This window comes from Meriones unguiculatus, chromosome 4 (genome assembly GCF_030254825.1).
Source record: "Meriones unguiculatus strain TT.TT164.6M chromosome 4, Bangor_MerUng_6.1, whole genome shotgun sequence".
Classification (NCBI taxonomy): Eukaryota; Metazoa; Chordata; class Mammalia; order Rodentia; family Muridae; genus Meriones; species Meriones unguiculatus.
In genome coordinates this window covers 118,367,416-118,393,885 of record NC_083352.1, presented here as the reverse complement: position 1 = coordinate 118,393,885, position 26,470 = coordinate 118,367,416, and the positions used below count along the sequence as shown (strand labels likewise).

General features: G+C 38.1%; 1 protein-coding gene and 1 pseudogene across 2 annotated transcripts in view; one reads left to right on the top strand and one right to left on the bottom strand.

The window, feature by feature from the left end:
* Zhx3 (zinc fingers and homeoboxes 3) overlaps positions 1 to 26,470 on the bottom strand; it is a 97,177-nt gene that overhangs the window by 57,868 nt on the left and 12,839 nt on the right. The window lies entirely within an intron of this gene.
* On the top strand, positions 1,492 to 10,993 carry LOC132653800 (glyceraldehyde-3-phosphate dehydrogenase-like; annotated as a pseudogene).

Here is a 26,470-nt window from a genome sequence, read left to right as displayed (position 1 = left end):
ATACAGGCAGGCCTTTCTGAGAAAATTTTATTTTAATTTTCCAGTGTTTTGTGTCCCTGCTCTGCTGGCATGTCTTTTTAAAATAATTGTCACATGTTTTTTCTAATTTATAAGTTATTAAAAACCCAATTTATAATTCTCCATTTTTTTCTTATTTGAAAACATATTTTATAAGGCTGGAGAGATGGCTCAGAGGTTAAGAACATTGACTGTTCTTCCAAAGGTCCTGAGTTCAATTCCCAGCAACCACATGGTGGCTCATAACCATCTACAGTGAGATCTGGTCCCACTTCTGGTGTGCAGGCAGAACACTGTATAAATAATAAATAAATCTTTAAAAAAATATGAATAGCAGAAAAAAAACAAAAACAAAGATCTGGCTCGGTGGTTAAGAGCACTGACTGCTCTTGCAGAGCCCGGGGTCAGTTCCCAGCACACATGGCAGCTCACAGCTATCTGTAGTCCAGCTCCAAGTTATACTTTCCCTGTGAGTACTGGCACACATGTAGAGCACAGACAGACACACTGGCAGACACGATAGTTGCACATATAAAATAAAAATAAGTATGTTTTAAAAAAGAAAATCTGATGTGAAAATCCGAAGCAATAATTATCATAAGCTATTATATTCATTTAATTCTCTGACTCTATTTTAGCTATTTTGTTATATTTACCAAATCCTCTAACTTTAGAGTCACAAAATAATTAAGATGTTAATAATTTAAGAAGCTGCCAGCTCGATTCACTACAGACCATTTGAATATTTTTTGTTTCATAGCTCTAGATTCTTAGCCTGGGTGGTGTATTTGGGTCATTAAAAGTATCAGGTAGGATTACACAAGACAACATAAACACATCTGAAAAAGCAAGGACCCATAAAATACAGCAGTGACTACGGGCTAGAAGCCATGGGCCTCATTCATGACTGACACGCACCGATGTCTGTGTGAGAAGCTCTTCCCACCCTCAGCTCCACTGACAGAATGAAACTTAAAATCCATCTTTCAAAACCACAAAGCAGGTGGAAGATAAAGAAATCAAAGGTGCTTAAGTTTTGCACAAGCCACTTGATGGAACTACCAATAGAATTTCTTATTCCCAGCACCAATTTTACTGATAACAAAAAGCATTCTCAGTGGTTGTAGAGTAAAACAAACATTTCTACCAGTGTAGCACAGAAAGAGCCACAAAAACATCACTGCAACTCCATTTCTTTCTATACATTTTCATATAATCAAGTTTGCTGAATTCCCAAACAATACAAAGTTGTTTTAAACAAGCCTTTACAAGCTAAATAAAGAAGGTGATCAATGCCAGACCAGATTACATTTTAAATCACTCAGTCCCCATATAAGAAAGAAGTTTTCCAAAGTTAAGCAAATAAAAACAGTAAATCAAAACTAAATTCCTTAATTATTGTTATAGGAAGAAACCCACTTGGGATCATCTGTCTTTGAGATTAACCACCCACAGCTAGAGAGGAATGTCCCAATGGAGCAATACTACAAAATCGCATGGATTCCAACTGCTACAAGGTAACTGTGACAGCAAAGCCATAGTTATTTGTGAGATCACAGAAAGTTTATGATGTAATTTTTAATTGAAGCAAAACTTTCATAATGCAGTACTAACCATTTTTGAATGGAAAATTCAATGGCATTTAAACTATTCATAATATTGAGCAACAATTACCTCAATCCAGTCACAAAATATTTTCAGTTATTCAAAATAAAACCTGGTACTCATAAGCAGTAATTTCTAGTACCCATCTCTATCTCCTAGAAATCACTAATTTGTTTTATGTTTCTTTGGAATTATTTCTTTTTTGTGTTGTTCTAGAACTCACTTTATAACCAGAATAATTCATATAAATGCAATCATGATGCTTGAACCTCCGTGTCTTGCTTCTTTCACTTAACACCATGTTTCATCTAAATTGCATTATGTGTCACTACTTCATTTCTTTTTATGGTAAAAAAAAAAAAAAAAAAAAAAAAACCTATTTTGTAAGTATCCAGTTTTTCATTGATTCATATATTGATGAATACCAGATTGTTTCCATCTTTTGACCACTGATAATAGTACTGCTGTTACTAAAACTATTACAAACATTAAATATTTGAAAACACGTTTCCGATTACTAAAGGGTAAATACCTAAGGGTGAAAGTGCTGGGTCCCATGATAATTCTGATTCAATTTTTGAGGGAGCTACGAAACTGTTTTCAACAGAAGCAACACTGTTTTCCCACCAGCAAAGTACATGGTGGGGACTCTTCACATCCTCACCCCTACTTATAACTTTCTGGATTTCTGCTTTGCTTTGCTCTCAGGATTACAGTATCATGTGGATATGGAGCAATATGTCACCGTATTTCCTTAATGACTAATAGTGCTATTTTTTCACATGTATAGACCTTTATGAATCTTTTTTAAAAACAAAATATTCAAGTCCTTTACCCATATTTTGATTGCTGTTCAGTTCTAAGGTTACAGATAACAGGTACTTATGAGGTTTTCAATCTTTTCCTGTTCTGTAAGTTATTTTCTTGATAGTATCCTTTGGTCCACAAAAGTTTTAAATTTTAATGTACTCCTCCTTGCCAAATTATCTATTCAGTGCTTGGATCCAAGATCAACAAGATTTACCAATGACTTAACTAAGATGGATCAAGAGGTAACAGCACTTGCCAACAAAACCTAACAACCTGAGTTCAAACCCTAGAGCCTCCTGTGGAGAGAGAACAGAATCCTACCTGTCCTCTGACCTCTACTCTTGTGCCATGGCACACAGGTTCTTGCCCTCATATACACATACAAGTAATATTTTAACATTTTTAAAAATGTGCCTTTGTGGTTGGAGATCTGGCTCAGCACTTAAGAGCATTTGTTGCTCTTACAAAGGACCTGTGTTTGGTTCCCAGCACCCACATGATAGCTCACAACCATCCTTAACTCCAGTTGCAGGGGATCTGATGCCCTCTTTGGCCACCATGGGCACCAGACATGTGCACGTGATACATGTATATATGTAGGCAAAACACTCGTATACATAAAATAATTCTTTTAATTTTAAGAAATTTGACTTTATGTTTATTTGAATATCACAGTTTTTGCTCTCATAACTGGGTCTTCATTTTACTTTCAGCATATAGTGGAAGTTTAGGTGCAATGTCACTATTTTACATGAAGATACTGAATTGTCTCTATACCATTTACTGAAGAAATTATCCTTCACTGCTGAATGGTCTTTTCAAAAATAATTGGCAACACACAGATGGGTTATTTCTGGATCCTCAGTTTTATTTTACTTATCTATATGTTTATTCTTATGCCTGTACCACAATGTTTTATTACAGTTTCATGAATTTTGAAATTGAGACATGCAAGTCTTCCGACTTCATCTTTCAAGATTGCTATGACTATTCAAAGTCCTTTATAACTGTACAAGTGAAGTTCAAACTCACATACCAGCTTGGACCACTAGAAATTTAATGTTGAACCTTCTCTTTTTTTCTTTTAATTGTCCAAGAATAAAAATTAATAGAAGATAATTTCTAGAGCTAAAATAGTATACTCTTATTTCCCTGATTAATATGAAGAGTAATGTCTTAGATTTTTAAAAAGATTTACTTTATTTGTACAAAAATATGTGTGTCTCTGTATGTATAGACATATGTACATTGGATCTCCTGCAACCAGAGTTATAGGTTGTTGTGAGCTGCCTGATGTGAGTGACAGCAACCAATCACAGGTCTTCTGCAAGAGCACACAAGTGCTCTTATCCTCTGAGTTCTCTTCAGCCCAAAGGAAGGCTCTTTAAAAAGTTCTTTCTTAGAAATTTTTGGCTGAGGTCTGTGAGAAAACAATCATTTGATGTTATAGATGTTACTTGAGCTGTACACAATCTGATTCTTTTTCTCACATGAAAATTTAAACTGAAAGAGATGTGGTAACATAGGAAAAAATAACTGCAGTGCTTTCTAAGACTAGCAACTTCCAGGAAATTGTATAGTCCCCAAAAGTATAAGTCATTTGAGACTGGAAGATTGAGTCTGTGAGGCAAGGGACTGCTGCTCCACCTGAGTCTGCTATCAACCTCCCAGAGGCTCCAGAACCAGAAAGTCCTCCTGACAGTAGGTAAAAGGGCTTTCTGTTTGGTCCTACCTCCAGGGCAGCCACAATTACCCTCCCTGTACAGTGCTTTCAACAAGATAACTTAATTGCACCTTGTCCTTCAAACTCCTGTACTCTAGCTGCACTCAGGTCACCTGCACTAATGTCAGGACTTAGGAACAGGTGGGACACGAGGCTTTCTGGCTGGTGGTGGAACAGAGGAAAACAAAGATTTATTTTATTTATAATTATGCAAACATGTGTATCTGTACCTGTGTATGCACATATGGACTTAGGAGCTGCCTAAGCCCTATAAGAAACGAGCCAGGGGCACAGGTGGTACACTCTAGTCTATCAGAGACCCAGCCTAGGCTTCTCAAACCCACAACTCAGAATCTCTAATCTGAGATACACAGTACCCAAGCAAGCACAGTTCAATTCAAAGTCTGTGCTTTTCATTTCCAGGAGTCAAGAGTGAGTTTTTGTTTTGTTTTTACATTTCACTTCTGAAAAAGTAGACAAGGGCTTCCCTGCAAGGGTTTCAAGCACTGGTGCTCCTCAACTCAGAAAACTGAAGCAGACCATCTACAACTTCAGTTTTGTTCTCTGCTCTCTATGGTGGTCCTTGTTGTGTCTTCCCCTTTACTGGAAGGCAAATGCCTAGTTTACAAGCCCCACCAGACAGGAAGGGGAGGCAGATGGCAAGCTGATGTTTATGAAACAGCTACAAACTGACCAGGCAAAATTTTAAAGTAGCCAGTACTGGAACACATGGTCAGCCATCCTGAGACTGGATAGACTCTGTGTGGTAAATACACAGTGGAACATACTTAGCGATTAAAAAAAAGAATATTTACCTAATACATACACCACAGATTGAACTAAAAATCATATTGAAGAAATGAAGCTTGGACATAAAAGAAAATATATGATTCTGGTTTATGGAACTTTAGGGAAGACAGGTGTAATCTCCCGATGGTAAAAAAAAAAAAAAAAAAAAAAAAAAAAAATTATAATAGAGATTACATCTGGCTGATGATGAGACGGTATAAAAGAGCTTTTCAAAGCTGACCAAAATGTCCTATATAAGAGGGCTTAGAACAGTGATTACCCTTTTCAAAACTGCACAATTAGAATCTGCATGTTTTGCCAGGTGTTGGCAAATCCCAGCAGAGGCTATCTCTGTGAGTTTGAAGCTAGCCTGGCCTACACAGCCTGATTTCCAGGACAGCCAGAGCTACACAGAAAAACCCTGTCTTAAAGAAAACAAACAAAAAAATCTGCCTGTTTTCTCTATATAAATTACACCTCAACTACTCAAAATTTATAAGTTCAAAGACCTTTTTTAAAAAAATGACACAAAGGCAGTGTTTCATCATTACTGTGTGGTTAACACTCTAAGGTAGAGGTAAGAACTTTGAAAACTATGTATTCTTATATCTTTAAAGCCAATGAGGTGGCTTGATGGTGAAAGCATTTGCCACCAAGCTCAACAACCTGAGTTTAAGCCTTCGACCCACATGCTAGAAGGTGAGAACTAACTCCTGAAAGCTGACCTCCACATGCATGCTATAGCATGCACACACACAATAAATGTAATTAAAATTAAAATACATGGGGCTGTATATTTGGCTCAGTGACTAAGAGCACTTGTTATTGCAAAGTACCAGAGTTCAATTGCCAGCACCACATGGAGGCTCATCAACTCCTCGGGCACATGGCATGCATGTGATATGCAGATGTACATGAAGGCAAAACACTCATATACATAAAATGATAACAAGAAATCTAAACTATATATCTTTAAGTGAAACAATGATGCACCTTTTTAAAGTTGTATGGGGGTTTGTCTTAATCACTTACAGGATGTGGGGGGTGGAATATGCATGGTTATGAACATGCAGAGCCCAGAGGACAATGTCAGGTTTCCTCCTCTATTTCTACCCATCTTAGTTTTGAGATAGTTTCTCTTACTGAACCCAGGCTGTTTCATGTAGATGAGACAGAGCTCTAGGAGTCTGCCTGCCTCAACACCATGCTCAGCACTGAAGTTATAGGTGAGCCCAACAGCATCCAGCTTTTACGTGGGGACTGTGGCTCTAAATTCAGGTTTTCAGTATTTTGCAATCCCTATACTCACTTATCCAACTCCTCACCTTCATTTAATAAATTCTAACTTAATTACATGGATATTTCTTTCAAGTTTCTCTACATCTAACCTCCCTTACACGTCAAATACTTTAGGTATGGGGCTACAGTTGGAATACAAAGTGGATAAATTGTAATAAATAAAAATTATATTAAAAAGTATAAAGTGCTAGTATAGAGGATAGATATGTAAAAATAAAGCAGATAATAAAGCCATATATATTTTATATGGCAAACTGGGAGATAAAGAAGTGTATTTGAGACTACACAAGAGTACTCTATGATGGTTTTGACTAACTGGCTTTAGAAACATCAAGATAGATAAAAGCGCCTCTCTGGGTGTTTCCAGAAACAGTAAGATCATGGGGACAATAACTTGGTATTTATAGTATGATGACAGTAACTAAGTAAAGAGGAGGAGCAAGGTGGGATACCTTTAAGAGCTATCTTCTGCCCTGAACTCTTTTGTGTATTCCCCTCCTTTCTGCTTTCCACCTACCAAGAAGTAAAGGGCAGTCTCTGCCACACACTCCGAGAATGATGTCATGCCAAATGTGTGTAGCCAAACAACGACTGACACCTTAAACCTGTCCTAGATAGGATTACTATTGCTGTGATGAAACACCATGACCAAAAGCAAATTGGACAGGAAAGGGTTTATTTCACTCACTGTTCCATAGACAGCTCATTATCAAATGTAGTACTGGCAAAAATTTAAGCAAGGCAGGAACTTGCAGGCAGGAACTCATGCAGAGGCCATGGGGGGTGGCTGTTGCTTACTAGCTTGCTATTATGGCTTGTTGGTCTACTTTCTTATAGAATCCAGGACCATCAGCCCAGGGCTAGCACCACCCATCATGGGCGGGGCCCACACTCATCAATCACTAATTAAGAAAATGCTATACAGCTGGATATTATCGAGGCCTTTTCTCAATTGAGGCTCCCTCCATTCCTGATAACTCTAATTTGTGTCAAGCTGACATAAAGCTAGCCATCACAGGAACTATAAGCCAAAATAAATCCTCTTTCCCTTAACTTCTGTCAGACATAGTGTCACAGCAGTGAGAAAAATGGAGTCATATTAAAAATCAAGGTGTAAAGAAGAAAATTAAAGTAATTCCAAAAAATATATGCTACCCAGAAATTAGTACTATCAATATTTGATCACACACACACAAGTTCAACCCAATTGGATAATGCATATAGTAATGCTATTTTTATTCTATGTATGTAACAAATACTTCCATGTTGTTGAGTATTTTTACTGTGCTTCTCTGATTAAACATTTTCATGTGGTTATTATCATCCATACATTTCTGTGGGACAAGTTGGCAATATAAGAATTTCACTTTTGATAAAAATATACTAGAAACACATAAAAAATAAAGAGAAGCATAAGACTGTAGGCTGAAAACACATAATTCAAAGTGTAATAGCAGCTATGACTCTTAAGTCTCACTGTTCTTCCTGCTGTGATTCAATACGGTATGGGATGTTTTCTCGCTCAGCAACATCATACAAACATCAACTCTATCACTGCAATGTTTTCTTAGCTTCACCTTATCTACTCAATGTTGTTAGCTGCATAGATTTATTGTAATTAAAAATTACTGCTGAGATGGCCATTCTTGGTTGTTTACTTGACTATATCTGGGATTAACTAAAACCCAAAATTAGAAGGCACACCTCAGAGGGATTTTTGCTTAATTTGAAGTAGGAAAATTCACTTCTAATCCAGATCTTTGAAGTAGAATACATGCCTTTAAGCTTTTGAGCCTGGAAAAACCCACCTCTAACCTGGGCCACACCTTCTACTGGAAGCCTATGTATGGACATGGAAGAAGGAAGCTTTTGCACTGGCATTAGAGCCTACATCTTCAGGATTCCAGCATATATTGAAGACCAGCTGAGACATCCAGCTTTGTGGATACAACAATTACTGGATTCTTGGACTTTTCATTCACAGCCAGTCATTGTTGGATTAGCTGGACTGCAGCCTGTAAATCATTCTAATAAATCCCCTTTATATATATATATATATATATATATCTCCCATATATATGGGATTTATTCACTCTAACTTATATCATTTTATATATAAATATATATGTATAAAGGGGATTTATTTAATATATCTTTTATCATTTGCATATAAACTACTGTTTTCACCATGATTATTTTCTTATGACAGACTTCAAGAATTTGAATTCTTGGGTTCAAAGCATTTCCACAAACATTTTAAGACTCATCTGGCCAAGCTACGTTGAACCACTTTGCATTCCACAAGGAGTATGAGAATGTCTTCTACACTCTTGCTTGCATGCAATGTCCTAGTCTCTGTGTGTCACATACTTTCTACTACTCATATACTCCCTACCATAATGCCCAAATCCACACATATAAACACATTTTGCTAACTTGATACAATAAAAATAGTATCTTACAACTTCAAATGCATTTTTCATTAACAGAATGAAGTTGTTTTTCCATTTGGTCAAATCACCATTGCTCCTCTGCTGAGGCTAGTATGCTAAATTCCTTGAACACTTTTTAGAGATTATCAAAAAGTGTTGGGAATTTCTGGTTCAGCAGGTTGTACATGTGTATGCAGGTATGTCTGCCCCAAAATGAGAGGTGGACATCTGGAGTCTTCTATCACTCTCCACATTATTTTTTAAGACAGAACCTATCTCTGAGAACCTGGGGCTTACTGCTTTTCAGTTTAATTGGCTGATTCTGGTATCCGTGTGTCTCTGAGCCCACGACATACCAGCTCTGGGATACAGATAGATCCCCAAACTTTCAATGTATTGGGGATCTAAATTCATGTTGCCCAGCAAGCAGTTTACCAACAATCTCTTCAGGCCCCTCTCCCATCTCTCAACATGTCCTATGTAAAATGCTAATTATATGAATGTATATTATAAACTATACAAAGATTATAGAGTGGTGTAGTATAATAGGAAAATGTCATCATACAGGGTAATGACTGAAGGTATAAAAAAATTAAAAAGCAATCAAGATCATGTAAAAAAAAAACCCTCAATCCAAACCAGGTGAAAAGGAAGAACCCCTAAGAATGTGTGTTTACTCACAGAACCCTGGGGTGTGCAAACTGAAATTCACACTGTAAATGCTGATGTGGCAGGTGAAGGGAGGCAGGTATGGCCAAGAGAATAATTAAAGGTCCAGGGAACAGCTGCATCCTCTAATGTTCTCATAAGGACAAAGCTATCAGAACAGCTTTCTACAGTGAAGGAGGGTATTAGCTGTGGAGACCGCCCACATAGGTTCTAGGACTACACGGTGAAGAAATAGCAGTACAAGGACAAGGCACATACCCACCCAGAAGGCAGCTGGCTCTAAACCCAGTACTTATTAGGAAAAGGGCACCTGGAGGTTAAATATACTTGTGAAAGAATGGTAATTCCCACTTGAGTTAAGAGAACTCAACTCAGTTATCACTCTGATCACACACACACACAGTCATCCGAGAGCTTCTTAAAAACACCAATTATCCGGTCCCCACAATTCAACTGAGCCAGTACTGACAGAAGTGGGCCCAGGTTCTTATACTTAAAAGATTTCCAGAAAATTCAGTGCTGTCCTAGTTTGAAAATTGCTTATCTGTGTCTGCTCCTCCCTGTTCAAGGGACAGCCAATCTTCTCATATATGCCATTCTTATCCCTGGGACACAATGGTGGTGAAGGTCAGGGGGAACGGATTTGGCCATATTGGGCACCAGGGCTTCCTTCAACTCTGGCAAAGCGGCTTTTGTGGCTGTCAATGACCCCTTCATTGGCCTCAACTACATGGTCTACAGGTTCCAGTATGACTCTATTCATGGCAAATTTCACAGAAATCAAGGCTGAGAAGAGGAAACTTGTCATCTTGAAAGGCCATCACCATCAGGCCATACAGGAGATCTCACCAACATCAAATGGGGTAATGCTGGTGCTGAGTATGTTGTGGAGGCTACTGGGGACAACTTGAAGGGTTGGACTAAAAAGGTCGTCATTTCTGCCCCTTCTGCTGATGTTTCCATGTTTTTGATGGGTGTGAACCATGAGAAGTATAACAATTCATTTAAGATTGTTAGCAATGTTTCCTGTACCACCAACTACTTAGCCCACCTGGCCAAGGTCATCCACAACAACTTTGGCATTATGGAAGGACTCATGACCACGGTCTATGCCATCACTGCCCCTGCCCCAGAAGACTGTGGATGGCCCCTCTGGGAAGCTATAGCACGTAGCTGCTATACCATGTAGCTGCCCGGGACATCATCCTTGCATCCACTGGTGCTACCAAGGCTGTGCACAAGACCATCCCAGAGCTGAATGGGAACCTCCCTAGCTTGGCCTTCTGTGTTCTTACTTCCAAAGTGTCTGTCATGGAGCTGACATGCCACCTCGAGAAATCCAAGTATAATGACATCAAGAATGTGATGAAGCAGGATCAGAGGGCCCACTAAAGGGTATCCTTGGCTACACTGAAGACCAGGTGGTCTCCTGCTACTTTAATGGTGATGTCCACTCTTCTGCCTTTGATGATGGGGCTGAAATTGCTCTCAAGGACAACTTTGTAAAGCCCATTTCCTGATATGACAATGTATATAGCTACAGCAATAGGTGGTGGATCTCATGGCCTACATGGCCTCCAAAGAGTCAGAAGCCCTGGACCACCCACCCCAGCAAGAATACAAGAAAAGAAAGGCCCTTGGCTGCTGAAGAGTCCCTTAGCTCCCAACACTGAGCATCTTCCCTTACAGTTTCCATTTCAGACCCTCATAAGGAGGGGAGAAACTTAGGGAGCCCTGCTCTCTCTTGAACAGCATCAATACAGTTCACAGCACTCCCCCCCCAAAAAATTTGCTTATCTGGATCATTTAGAAATGTTAACAGAAACCAAACCAGCAAGCAAACAAAAAGGAAAATAGATTAAAAAGTGAGGGTTGTATGCTCAGTGCTTGCTTAGCATGTAGAAAGCCATGGATTCTATTCCTACAACTACATAAAACTAGACATGATGACACATACTTGTAATGGAAGCACTTAAGAATAGATGCAGGAGTATTGGAAATTCAAGGTCATTCTTGGCTGCATAAATTAAAGGCCAGTCTGGGCTACAAGAAATAGAAATAGGATAGGAATTTGGGTTCAAGTAAGAGGGAACGGAAGAAGACTCTAACACAGTTGACTTAGGTTTCCAAAAAGACCATTCTGGCTAAAGTGTCAAATGGAAGAGAAGCCAGAATATGAGCAGAAAGAGAAACCAGATGGCTGGTGCAGAAGTTTGTATTAGTGCCACAGTAGGCTGCTGGCAATGGAGAGGGTTCTTTGTGTGCTGCAAGCAGGAGACATCAGCATGCTTCTGGTGGTCTGCACAAAAGGAAGTGTTTAAGGATGGATCTCAACTTTGTGGCTTTAATTATTAAATCCAGGACAGTACTATTTTATCAAAATGGATATCACAGGACAATTCTGAAGACATCAAAGATATGTACAGAAACCTTCTAGTGCTTTTGCTCAGGACTAATCTTTCAAGATTCTGCAAATATCAAAAGCAATCATACATTTCTCTTTTCTTCCTTCCTACCAAATAGAAATCCTCAACACATATTTTTATGTTTATTTAACACCAAGAGTCTACTAGGTGGGGCTGGAGAGATGGCTCAGTGGCTAGGGGCACTGACTGCTCTTCCAAAGGACCCGGGTTCAAATCCCAGCACCCATATGGCAGCTCACAACTCCAATATCTGACACCTAGACATACATGCAGGCAAAACACCAATGCACATAAAATAAAGGTAAATAAACAAAAAGAAGAGGCTACTAGTCTTTTAATACCTCTAATGAGGTTCAGATATCAGATATTCCCTAGAGTCACAGTAAAGTGGGGCCAGTAGAGGTATTTACTACAACAGGCAACAGCACATGGCTACTTGTTACTATTATTCCTAAAGATTACCCTTAACAGTGAAAGGCTGGCGTGAGTAAACTCAAATGTGAATGCATTTCAAAAGACACATCACAGCTTCCAGATGTGCCATCTGGTTGTGTGGCTGTGTACACGTACTCTCACACCAGTGGTTTTCTCTACCATGGAAATGACATCTCTCCTCTACATCTATCTGTAGAGATTCCCCACAGTTCATAAGGTAGGGCTTCAGCTCTCCACTCCAACACTATTCATCAAAAAGGACAAAGGTAAGGACTTCTTGTGGGAAGGCTAGTCAATAAACACTAACAAAACATAGCTATGAGCCAAAGGCAAGGATGAAGAATCACAATCTCCAATTTTTAACTTATAGTCTATTCAGACACAGTTTCTCTTAGCAAGAGTAAATAGAAAAATTATCTTAAAGGTCTTCAGAAGATAAAGCATTAAAAGAAAGGTCAAAGTGGAAAGGTTTTTACTCTCTACATATTTTTGGATGTGTTAAGTATGTGTTTGTATATTATACACAAAACTTTTAAAAGAAAATATAATTTTGTTTCCCGATAGCAATAAAAATTGAATTTTATGTTTCAACTACAAAATATAAAATGCTTATTGCATAATTATTTTATGCAATAAAAATATACAGCTATTTGATCAAATACTAATAAGCACTGCATTTGGTATTGATCGCTGAGGCACCAAGCAGCTTGACTAGACTCTTCTACTCTGAGGCACTAACTGTTCTGTGTTCATCTAGGCTATCCCAGTTGCTTCAAGTCTTACCTTACATGCTAGCAAATCTCAAAGCCAGCTTCCTCTCACCAATGGCCAACTGCACACTACATATCAGCTCTTGGATAACCCACTTTCTCCAAAGACCTGCTTGTGCCAAACCAGAATCATCCTCTTCTTCAGAACCAATGCATCTCCTCCACTGCCCACCTCAGTGTAACAAGCAACAACCAAATCTATGTCCTTCCACTATCTCCAGTTTCCCACTACTATTCAATAGCTACCAGTTTCTCTTCCTGAAATTTTATTAAATATGCTGGCTATTCACCTACATTTATTTAAATAAACAGCCCTTCTCACCAAGACTCCAGTCTCCAAGCTCTCTGAATTCATTCTCTACACATGAGAGGAAGAGAGAGGCTCTCAGTTGCCAGGAAGACCCTGCCCCAAATCAGCACCCAACACACTGAACATTTCGCCTTTGTACCTCAGATCCTCAGAAGAAGGGGAGGGGCTTAGGGAGCCCTACTCTTGCACATACTATAAATAAAATTCACTGCACTCCCAAATAAGAAAGAAGAAACTTTCAGAAATATTTTTTAAATGACTGTGTTCTACTTCTTACCAAGCAAGTACAGTCAGGTAACTGTGCTTCTTCTTCTTCAATTCCACAGTTATGATGTTTGTGCTTTCATTTTAAAAAGCAGCGCTAGATACACGTTTATGTGACTAAGAAAACTTTAACTCAGTTGTTTGAGAACTGTTCCATTTTTCAGTTTCTTGTGAGGTAAAGGCTTACCAATTCATTTTGAAGTATTAAGGTATTCTTTGAATTATAAAACTGTGATGCAGAGAACTGTAAATGAGACATTCACATATGAAAGATGACTTTATTAGTAATCTTCATATAAGCTGTAGATATGTACATAAAGTGTAAAAACTTCTAATTTTAAAACTCAAGTGACAACACATGCTGGAGAGGTTGTGGGAAAAGGGGAACCCTCCTCCATTGCTGGTGGGAATGCAAACTTGTACAACCACTTTGGAAATCAATCTGGCACTTTCTCAGACAATTAGGAATACTGATTCCTCAAGTTCCAGCTATACCACTCCTAGGCATATATCCAAAAGATGCTCAAGGATGCAACAAGGACATTTGCTCAGCCATGTTTGTAGCAGCTTTATTCGTAATAGCCAGAACCTGGAAACAACCCAGATGTCCCTCAGTTGAGGAATGGATACAGAAATTGTGGTACTTTTACACAATGGAATACTAGTCAGCAATTAAAAATGAGGAAATTATGAAATTTGCAGCCAAATGGTGGGACCTAGAAACGATCATCCTGAATGAGGTATCCCAAAAGCAGAAAGACACTCATGGTATAAGATAGGATAAATATACTGAAATCTATACACCTAAAGAAGATAAACAAGAAAGAGGACCCAGGGTAAGATGATCAATCCTCACTTAGAAAGACAAATGGGATGGACATTGGATGTAGGAGAAAACAAGTAACAGGACAGGAGCCTACCACAGAGGGCCTCTGAAAGATTCTACCTAGTAGTGTATCAAAGCAGATATTAAGACTCATAACCAAAACTTCAGCAGAGTGCAGGGAAGCATATGAAAGAAGGGGGAGTTAGCAAGACCTGGAGAGGACAGGAGCTCCACAAGGACCAAATATATTAGGGCACAGGGGTCTTTCATGATACTGTTTCTCCAACCAAGGACCATGTATGGGTATAACCTAGAACCCTTGCTCGGATATAGCCCGTGGTAGCTCAGGTATCTAAGTGGGTTCTCTAGTAAGGGGAACAGGGACTATTTCTGACTCAATGGCGAGCTCTTAGACACCCCCCCCCCAAAGAAGCAGCAGCCTTGCTAGGCTACAGAGGAGGACATTGCAGCCAGTCCTGAAGAGACCTGATAAGCTAGGGTCAGATGGAAGGGGAGAAGGTCCTCCCCTATCAGTGGACTTGGAAAGGGGCAGGGAGGAGATGAGGGAGGGAGGGTGGGATTGGGAGGGAATGAAGGAGGGGGCTATGGCTGGAATACAAAGTAAATAACCTGTGATTAATATTTAAAAAAAGACTTAAAGAAACACATTCCACTGAACTAAGCTTCACTGGCTAGATTAGATGATTCAAAACAAATTAGCAAGGCTATTGAAATTATAGGCTACTCAGTCAGGTTGGCCATAAGCCAGTGTTGAATGGTAAGTTTGCTTCTCAGGAAGAGAAAGGTGAACAACATCATGAAAGATATAAATGATTCCTATGTCACTTATGAAGAATTATATTATTTTGGTATTGTCCTAAATGGGCAATCTGAGATTTGAATATACAACTGCTTATTATATGAAAAATTAAAAGACAAAGATTATCAGCAGTGGATATTTTAAGTATATTCCCCCAAAACGAAGTAGATATTGTTGGGATTTTTTTTCTAGTGCTTTAACCTAATTCTGAAATATAAAAAGTGATAATACCAAAAAACAAAAAACTTCTAATTCATTGCCGCAGTGCCTTTTAGATGCTCCACTTTCTGTAAAGTTTTTGCATGCATATTATATATAAATAAATGTTATTGAAATATATGTTTAATATAGTTTTCCTTAATGGTATCTACAAGTACTTTGTATTTTGTTATGGAAGATGAAAATATATTTTCTTCAGAAATTATAATTAAAAATTTTAAAATTAGTCAAGCAATTAAAAAAAATAGTCAAGCATGGTCCCTGCACTAAAAGGAGAGGCAGGCAGATCTCTGAGTTATGGGCCAGCTGGGGTTACACAATGAGATCCTGTCTCAAAACAAAAACAACAATAAGGAAAATAATTAAATAAAATTGGCTACTTATGAATCCCAGCTAATTAGGATGAGCAGTTTTGGACAAAACATTTATTTTCTTAAACTATTCCAATAAAACCTTGATCTTCTTTGAAGCTAAATACTCAAGATTTTAAGGGAAATATTGATAATTTTAGAGTCAGGGGACCTGACTCTTGGATGTGGTTGTCACTAACACCTAAAGGTTGCTGCCTAACAGCAAACAAGTCAGCTAATCTGCCTGAGCCTTGGTTTCTTCATTTAAAAAGAGACGAACTCACCCACTAACAAGATGATACATTTAGTAAGTAGCCATCATCAAATTATCTTCCAGGGAATCTTCGGCTAATTTAGCACATGAATAATTCTATCAAAACAAAGTCACCAAAGACAACAAAAATAGTACTGCAGTTGGAACCCTGAGCTCCAGGGTGAAGCCTCCTCTTGCTCTGGCTGTGCTTTCCACTAGCTGGCGTCACCTGCTATTGCTTCTCTATAAGCAGTGCAACCACCATTTGTAGAACAGAGACAGCAATGGTGTCTATCTCATAGAGTTACTGAGGCCTGGGTAGGAGAATACTTACTAAGAACACAGAGTAAAAGCTCATCAGTGTTAACATTGATATAAGTTGTATTAGCTAATAGAGTCCTTATATATATAGGTAAGAAAAATTTACAATGCATCAGAATCATAGTCAATGTTTATAATGTTCTTTTATATATTTGTAAAGTCTTAAATGAAAAATGCAGAAAGTATAAAAACAAAAAGAAAGCAATAATTTCTATTACCCCAAATTAGCCACTTATAAATGAAAACATTTAGAGACAGCTTTTGTCAAAGTGACAGATTTTAAAATGCAGATTATAAAGTGAAAGATTATAGATAGGATGCTTCTGTATCCCATTCCTTCCTTTTGCATGCATATGTCTCCTACCTTAGGGGTTTAATAATGATCACCACATGCTAAATTTCTCAGTATTTGTCTGGAAAACCTACTTCACCTAAACTCTCAAATGATAGTTACCCTGCTATCTATTAATAGTGCAGCCTGAATAATGGCTTCGAGATTCTCAGTCTATAGTTCTTTTCTTCAAAGAAGTGACATGTTAATTTTACTTCTGCCTCATTTTCTGTGTTAGGCAGACTCTAAGATGCTTCCTAATGATCTCTGCCTCCTGGTATTCATGCCCTCATGTAACCTCCTCTGCCGCACTATGGCCAGGCTTACTGACTCACTTCTAACAAATACAGCAATGTGGTGGAACGCCACTTCCAAAACCAGGTTATAGAGAGACTCTGGCTTCCGTCTGGGGTGTTTTCTTTCCCTCTGTCTTGGATCATGCCTCGTACGGGAAGCCAACATGAAGTCATGTGGCAACCTGGTAGATGGCTGCTTGTGAACAACTAAAGCTACCAACAACGTTTAAATTCAAATTTAAAACAAAGTGAACACTTTTTTTAAATATAATTTTTGTTTGACTGTAACTTTGGAGCTTATCATTCATAGACTTGAAATCTCCATGATAGTGGTGACTTTTTTTTTTTTTGATAGTGGTGACTTTTATGCAATGCCATCATCCCTTTAATCTATGAAAGTGACTGGCCCACAATAGTTGCTAATTTTTTGCTAAGCAAGTCACAGTTTAAATTATACTAGTTACAAATTTAGAAGACAAAAAGACCTTAAGATTTCCAAAATTTGCTGGAAGAACAACACATAGAGGTTCATAGGCAGAAATTAGGATACAGAAGACTAGTCTTAGTGGGCTGGAACAGTATTTGGAAAAACTATACTGACACAGGTTTACCATTTGCCATAGGTACTATCAGTCTGGTTTTGTTTTAAAGATATATTTTTAAAATTATGTATATGTGTGTATGGGGAGTGGTACGTGCATGTTCAGTAATGCTTCAAAGTGTACAAAAGAGGATGTCCAATATGGTGGTTTGAATAAAAAATGGCCCCCATAGGCTCATAGGGAGTGGCACTATTAGAAAGTGTGGAAGTATGTCACTTTGAGGTTTCAGATGCTCAAGCCAGGCCTAGTGTCACTCTCTTCCTGCTGCCTGCCAATCCAGATGCAGAACTCTTAGCTGCTTCTCTAGCATCATGTCTGCCTGCATGCCACCATGCTTCCCACCATGCTAATGATGGAATAACCTCTGAACTCTAAGTCAGTCCTCCAATTAAACATTTTCTTTTATAAGAGTTGCCATGGTCATGGTGTCTAGTCACAGCAATAAAACCCTAACTAAGAGAATTGTCTTGGAGCTGGCATTACAAGTAGTTGTGAGATACCCAGTGTAGAGTACTGGGTGCCAAATTCAGATCCTCTTCAAGAGCAATGCTCACTTTTTAACCACCACTGAGCTATGTCTCCAGCCTCCTACCAGTCCCACCTTTACGTTATCTCCATGGTTCCCTTGGTTTATGCCTAGACATTCTCCACTATTGGAAATGTTACAAAATAGGCTAGGAGCATTTCAGCACTAGAAATATGGGTCTTCTAAATATCTGTAAAGCTCCTTTGAATTTCAGGGCTCTGTAACATTGCTTATTTGGGGATATATATATATATATATTACAATTACTTAATATTACACTGAATAGGCACACATGTTTGGAAATCCTTGGAAGAAATCAAAGCACTTCTTAGACATGTTAATGTATCCTAGAAAGTATTTCTAAACATATAGCCATTTTCAATCATCACTACATCACTGTTGAATAATAACCTAATTCCAATTGTGTTACCCGATGTCAAGTCCATGGATGGGTGGCTCCAAACTCAACATCAGTCCAATAGCGGGGAAATAAAGATCCTCCTTGTTTCACTTCAAATCTATAAGGGGATGGTTCTATCAAGGCACTGAATACAGGGTGGTGTTTTCCATTTTGTCTACAATAGAGGTCTCTGTCTTCCTTTGGTAGCATGCCAAGGATATGATCCAATATGGGGTTTGGATATGTCTACCAAATGCTCTAAAATTTGCCTTTTTCCTTTCAACAGTTTAATCAATGTTAGTTAAGACTGTCACATTTCTTAAACAATCCAATGAGTTCATGAAAGCTTTTTGCACTCCAGGTATAAATGTCAGAAAAATGACCATATTTTACTTATTCGCTATATTCCAAGTGCTTACCAGCAGGCTGACAAAAAGAGGTAGTAATTTAAAAATCTGAGTAAAATTATAAATAATTTCACTTCGGTAGGAGTTTATCTCCATCCTAGTTGCAATTGTAATAAAAAGCTAACCACAGATTAAAAACTAATATTAAGTCCAAAAATATTTTGAGTAACATTGGGTAAACATGAATTAAATAAGAGGTTTTCTAGTGTTTTAAAAATACTGTTTTTATTTTTATTTATTATGCACATTGGTATTTTGATATATTTTCATATGCCATATAGTTACCAAAAAGACTTCATTATATGATACTATGTGAGAGTATACCCTACGTGAGAGTATCAGATTCCCTGGAACTGAAGTTACAAACAGTTGTGATCTGCTAAGTGGGTGCTGGGAATTGAACCCAGGTCCTCTGTAAGAGCAGCCAATGCTCTTAACTGCTGAGCCATCCTCCAGATCAACAATAGGGTTTCAAAATGACCCACTTGAAAGGAAAACACATCTATATTTGACAAAGTTATGTTATTTTTTTTTAAATATGCTTAAGCTATAATCACAACATTAAATATTTAGAAGATCCTAAAACTCCATTAAGTCTATACTTGGAAATGGTGGGTATACACCTGTAGTTTTGATCCAGGAGTCTAAGATCACCTTCAGCAAGATAATAAGACCCAAATTTAAACAAATAACAAACACAAAGACACCAAAACAATCTTATATATCTATAAAGCAAAACAAACCTATATATCTTCAAAGAAGTAACAAATGAGAATCAGTTTGCTTTGCTAATTGTGATTGCATAGTAGCAGGGGAGGGATCGTAAGCCAGGCTATTGCTCTTCTCCACTTGGTTACACTGTCAAAGCCAACATTTCCCCAGTTATCAAATCTGCATAGCGCTAGGAGACCTAAGTGAACATGTAGAAAAATGGCTACAGATTTTCAATAAATATTACTTATCTTTTCCCTTCTGCAGTCTCCCCTACCAGATTCTTTACCTAGAGGCCTTCCTCCTGGCTTCTGCATCAACGTCCTCTAGTGAAGTTTGAGAAACAGAGAATTACCTCATAAAGGAGTCTACAAATCAATCACAATGAACTCTACAAAACAAGCAGATGTAATAAACAGTTCTGCGTCTTGGCATAGTAATTATTCTTTGAAATAATGAAAAAATATTGGTAGAGCTGGGAATGTAACTCAATAGCATACTTTTGGCTTAGATAGTACAATGTTCTCTGTACAATCCCCAACACACACACACACAGAGAGAGAGAGAGAATCTTAAATAGTATTATTTGCCTTATACAAAGAACAAACAAAAGGCACTTTTCTCTCAAGTTAAAAAAGATAAAAGTTTGAGAAAAAAAGACATCAGTGCTTCTGACCTCTTATCCTGTGTTCTAAAGAATTCACTTGGCTAATTTGAAAGGCTCCCATCTACATGAATATCTTTTCAGTTCAGGAATGTTATTTCAACAATGAATTCATTTTATATACAAATTCCAATAAAATAAGAAAACTCTGAATGTCATTAACATTTCTTATAAAATAATTAAATTAGTAACAGCACACTTTATATCCAAATTTTAAAACTATCTATTTAGGCTAGGGATATAACTCAGAGGTAGAGTGCTTGCTTGGCATGGTCAAGGTTCTGGATTTGATTCCCAGTATCACATTAACAAAGTTCAGTCTTTTTAGTGACCTTCTGACATATGAAAATATACCAAAAACTTAATCAAAAATAAAAAGCAAAATCAAAAGCAGTATACACAGACACTTTATCAGATGTTCAAATGACAGGCAACTTGAAAAAATGCTGAATGTGTTGGCTATGAGAGCTGTTCTGCTGGAATGAGGAACCCAAATGAACTTGAACAGAGGGATGGAGAGCTCTCAAAGGCTAGTGAAACCTGAGGGTTTGATAGGAAATGCACAGCTCTCCAAACATGATAGATTTGCATTCAGGAGCAGTTTTACCCCAGAATTCCACCTTGCTACACAGAGCAAGATTCAGGAGACCCCACAATATCAGCCTAACCTTATAGAGAATTTGTTACAGAGGTATAATCTCAGGCTGTACTGAGACCTACTGAACTGGAACCTGCACTGTTATCTACATTCTGAAAAGTATGGAATTAGGTATTATTGACAATGTGGAGGAAGGTTTCCAGTGTTCCTCCATGGGACTTCCCTGATGATGAGGGTACTAAATGAAGAGCTCATCAAGTGGCACCAAAGTAGAAAGAGACAATGTACACAAGCACTTAAAACAAACAAACAAACAAACAACAACAACAAAAAACTCCAGGCTTGGCAGCAGGTTATGTGCAAAGATACAAACAGCCAGGGGTTTCTCAACAAAATCAATCACTTGATTACTGTAAATGACACTACTTCTGGGAAACATGGGCATGTACCTCATATATAGTGGTTAATAGCCAACAATGGCTATAGGCAATGAGGAGGAATTAGCACGGGGATCAAGAGAGTCCATCATGGGGAATAACTGACTTAGATGACATGAAGCTGCAGAAGAGCTAAGTGGAGACTGTAGTACTATTCACACATTTCAGGACTGTCTAAAGACATCACATTCTGCAAATGTGTTTTTGAGCATCTGTTATGTGCTGGGCATTATGCCTGGAGGAAGGATACAGAGATTCAAAACCAAACAGCTCTTTGATTTTCTTAAGGTTTCTGCTTAGTGAAAGAAATGTGACTGCTATTATGAAAAACAGAATTCTAGCCAGTCAAGACATGACACTATCCAAGGAGCCCCTTCTGTTTAGGTTACAGCTTTGTACAGGACTGAACAGACAGAAGTGCCTTGGCTCCCCAAGACTGGCTAAGGAAGGAAACAACCATAGCCCAGTGGACAGGGCAGGGAACTAGCAGGCCAAGGTTAATATTTCAGGGGTATATGATAACTAGAGACAATATCACTACTTTAATAAGATTCATTAAGAATTGTCACATTTAATTTTGCAAAGAACATGTTTTTAATTTTACCATAATCTCAGATTATCAGCCAGATTTTATATATAAATGTTAATGATGCTAATCTATCTTTAGCAACCATTTTTAAAATCTAAGACTTAATAAAACTCCATGTTAACATTCTTCTTACTGACTTAGTCTTGATTCTCCCAGCTACCCTTTCTACAGCTATTGTGTCTCGTGTTCGTCGACAGTTTCACAGTTACTCATCCCACCCTTTCGAGAAGGAAGTCTAGATCCCCTTCCACTCTCAGAGAGGGAAGGCAGAGCTAGATACCTGTAGAGAAAGAATGTTTAACAAAACAACTTCTCGAACCCAGTCTTTGGGAGAAGACTATGAATAATTTTATAAGCCTAATGAGTAAAAGAATGATTAAGGTAAACTATAAACCATTATAAATAATTTTGCAGGTTGCATAGCAACATGGTACTCTTATAGAGATAATTAAATATCAAAGTTGTATAGTTCCAGCCATGTAAAAAGTATACATATGATAGAAAAAAAAAAAACTAGAAGAGGGGGAAAACTTTTAAAATTACTGTCAATGTGTTAGGATATTTCCTTTTTACTTAAAATTTCTTTGGGGGAGCTGGAAAGATGATTCAGTGGCTGAGCAATTGATGCTCTTGCAGAGGACCTAAGTTCTGTTCCAGTACTAACATGGTAGCTCACAAACGTTTATAACTCCAGATCCAGGGGGTTCTTATTCCTCTTCTGACCTTCAAGGGCACCAAGCATACATGCAGACAAAATATACACATAAAACAAAATAAATCTAAAAAATTATTTTTTTTTAATGAGAGTAATGGAAATTTTAACTCAGGTCCTCATGCTTGCCACTGAGAATTCTTACTCTCTGAGCCATCTCCCCAGCACCTTATTAAAATTTCTATGTCACTCTTGATTTTTTTTAAGATTTATTTACTTTTATTTTATGAGTACGGGTTTTTGCCTGCATGTACACTTGTGTACTGCATGTGTACGGCACAAGGTGCTCGTGAACTCAAGTGACAGAATGCTGTTAGCCACCATGTGGGTGCTCAAACCAAACCTGAGTCCTCTGCAAGAGCAACAAATGCTCCTAACCACTTAGCCATCTCCCAGGCCCAATGATGACTTTCAGTTAATACTGTTTATAATGAAATGTTTCAGGAACCAAAATAAGTATAACTAATTGTTAAGAATAATAATTTTTACACTAATATAAATAAAATAGCATACATGATGTAACTGATCTTCATGTTTGATTGGATCTTTATTTTTTGCATAGCTCTTTAAATGAGCCGGAGAAATTGTTTGACAGTTCAGAGCACTGGCTGCTCTTCCAGAGGACCCAGGTTCTATTCCCAGTACCTACATGGCAGCTAACAGTTGTATGTAACTCCAGTTCCAAAGGATCTGACCCTCTCTTCTGGCCTCCTTGACCACTGCATGAATGTGCTACACAGACATACATGCAAGCAAAACACACATACACATAAATATTTTTAATTAAATAAATTTTTTTAAAGCTCCTTAAGTTTATAAGTAATTAACAGGTAAAAATAATGATATTCATGTTGGAGAGAAAGAAACAGCATTTGTGGGAAGTAAAAAGGACTTTGTTCGGCAACCAACCATGAACTCTGGGTAAAAGCAAAACTAAATTTCTGGATTCTATTTTGCTTTTCACCTTATTTGATCTTGTTTAACATCACTCATGCCAAGTTGAGTTTTTTTCCTCTTTTTTGTCGCCCACAAGTTAACAGATTTGAAAGGGGAAAGCACACAGCATCTCTATTACCATCCCCTGTCCCCGGGCAATGCCATGAAATAGAGCTTTCTAGGATGGGGTACACACCACCCACCACCACCAGGATCACAGGGACTGGCTGAGACTCGGGGCCAAAGTATCTGGGTTCAAGCTGTCCACATTTGTAGCAACAACAACAAAAAAACCCATACAAAAAAATAATAACTTACTCTAAAATATGAAGTCAAAACAAAGTGTTTAGGACATGGTAATACTCAAGATATGTTCTTCTCATCCTTTTATCCCACCTTCAACCTAACACACACGTATTCTCCCTCTGTAAAACTGCATGAGTTCTTCTATCTCATATTATCCACATCTTCTTTCCTGCTCTTTTAAACTACTCAGGCTAGGCTTTGGGGATCAAACCAATAGGCTCCTGTGTCCTTTGACCTCAATCAATTGCTAATGCTAAATACCAGAAAAGGCCAAGAGAAGGTAGTAAGGGATTAGGAAAGGGGTTAGGCTAGAGGGATTCACACACCTGGTCTGGTTGCATCCCTCATCCAAAGAGTACAGGATCCTCTCAAAGTATCCTCCTCCAAGTAAAAACCTCTTGTGGCTTCCTAGGCACCATTCACCCTCATTCCTTTGCAGGTTAGGTAGTAAGAGCTCCTCCATTACCACACTCTCGAGTTGCTGTAATATCCCTATAGTTTCCTCCACAGCCAACTATTTCTTTTTTTTAGCAGCCTCTCCTGGAATGATCCTGAGTTGAGAAGGCCAACATTTCTTTTCAAGATTCCAATAAAATTCTATGTACAGCATTCCATTTTATGTCACGGATCCCCTAGTTTAGCTCTAGCCCTCTACATCAGACTTTGACTGGTTTAAGATGGGCTTATGAAGCCTGCTGTGACTGTAGACTCTCAGGACTGAGAAAGAGATTTTTGGCCTCTTCTTACTGAGTCTGCAGACACAGCACGCCAAGGGCCTCCTTGCTATTTGTCAGCACCCACCAGGTGCATTCTGCGCCTCTAGATGTCCTGGTGAGTTGACAAGAATCAGCCAATAGTTTTTAAAATGACATTCCAATTAAGGAGACCAGAAAGCTAAACACTATATGAAGCACACGAGAAGAGAGTTGAACAAAGAAAGGTATTAACGAAATAGTGGGGAGACCGAGAGTTTTTGCCTGTGACTCACAGAGCAGTCTTAACCTTTCTATGCCTCTATTTTTTCTTACTAAAATGAGGTCAGTAACATTATACTTGAATGATATTATTATTAACACAGGGCTGCTACATGGCACTAATAATATCTGTAACAAACTGGCTCTTGTCATCAGAGTCAAGTGATGTGTGTAAATGAGATCTAGCTGGAAATCAAATTCTATAGCTTTACTGGCATTTTCCCTTCTCCCAAAATTTTAAAACATTTACTTTCTTTAAAGGTAATTATATTACAGTATTACCAAATGTAATAAAATGCAGAAGAAAACTTGCCTGTTAAAACTCCTGAGATAAAAATTTTCCTGGCCAGCAAGATGGCTGAACAAACAAAGACACTTGTCACAAAGCCTGATGGCTTGAGTTCTATCACCAGAACCCACATGCAGGAAGGAGGACCAACTCCTCCAAATTATCCCCAGACCACCACATATGCCCCATAGCATGTGCACATGCACATATACACATACACAAAATAAATGTAATTTTAAAAATTATTCTCTATGTAAACACTTGGAAATCTATACTGACAGGAGTTCCATCACAGTGGGTTTCAGACAATAAGTCAGTAAGTGATTGAGAGAATAGAAAAATCTATACAAATTTTGGGATGATATATTAGGATTACGGTGTGCAGAACAACAAGTAAGGTTACATCTGAAGAGACTAAGACTTCAGAGTGTGGAGAGGAAGACTTGGGGATAAAAGGGAAGATATAGCTGTAAGTATCTAAAGGGCTACAGATGGTCGGAAAGGCTAGATATGCAAGTGGGTGAACCAAAGTTCCTGAGGTAGAGGCTGGTTTCCTTTAAGAATGTTCTGGAGCTAACAGAGGTCTCTATATAAGAGGAGCTCTCAGCATATCACCAATGGGCAGACTGGAAACTCTATGGTAATTTCCTGAGTGTCTATAATCCTAATGTTTAGCTTAGACACAGAAAGAAATATAAGTAGTAATAAATAGAGCACGGTTCATACATGATAGCATTTCTCATCAGGATAACAAACACTTGAGAGAGAAGGAGTGCTCTGAGTTAGCCCCCTGTGTCATTTACAGAGGGAGTCTTACTTCAATTGAGAGGCTTCTAGCAGCCCTGTAACTAAATATTTAAAAAAAAATCAAGCCAGCATCACACTTAAAGAGCACAAGTACACTCTGTCCCATTATTTTGAGTAAGGGTGCTAAGAACTTAATCAAAGGCAAGATTGCTATCTGTTCTGTTTAGAAACCAGCATATATACTCTAGAAATACATATACACCCTAGAAACTGTAGCCACTAGGAAAAAAGTGATTCAATGTTGTATTTTCTTTGTCCTATCTGCCAAAAAAAGATAGTGGTTTTAAAACTAAAAGACAAAAAGGGAGGATTCAAAAGAGTAGAAAGACATGAGAGTGAAGCATGAGAGTTTAGTGACATTAACCAACCAAACCTTACTGAACTTCCAAATGTTAGGTTTGTGCACTAACTGACACAGCACCATCTCTGTTGATCTCTTCTCTCTCCCCGCCACAATGAGCTAGTTAGCAGGAGGCAAGGACATAAAGAAAGAAGCTCATCTTTCATCCAGTGTGTTTGCTGCTTTTCACCGCTCTCAGTTCAGCA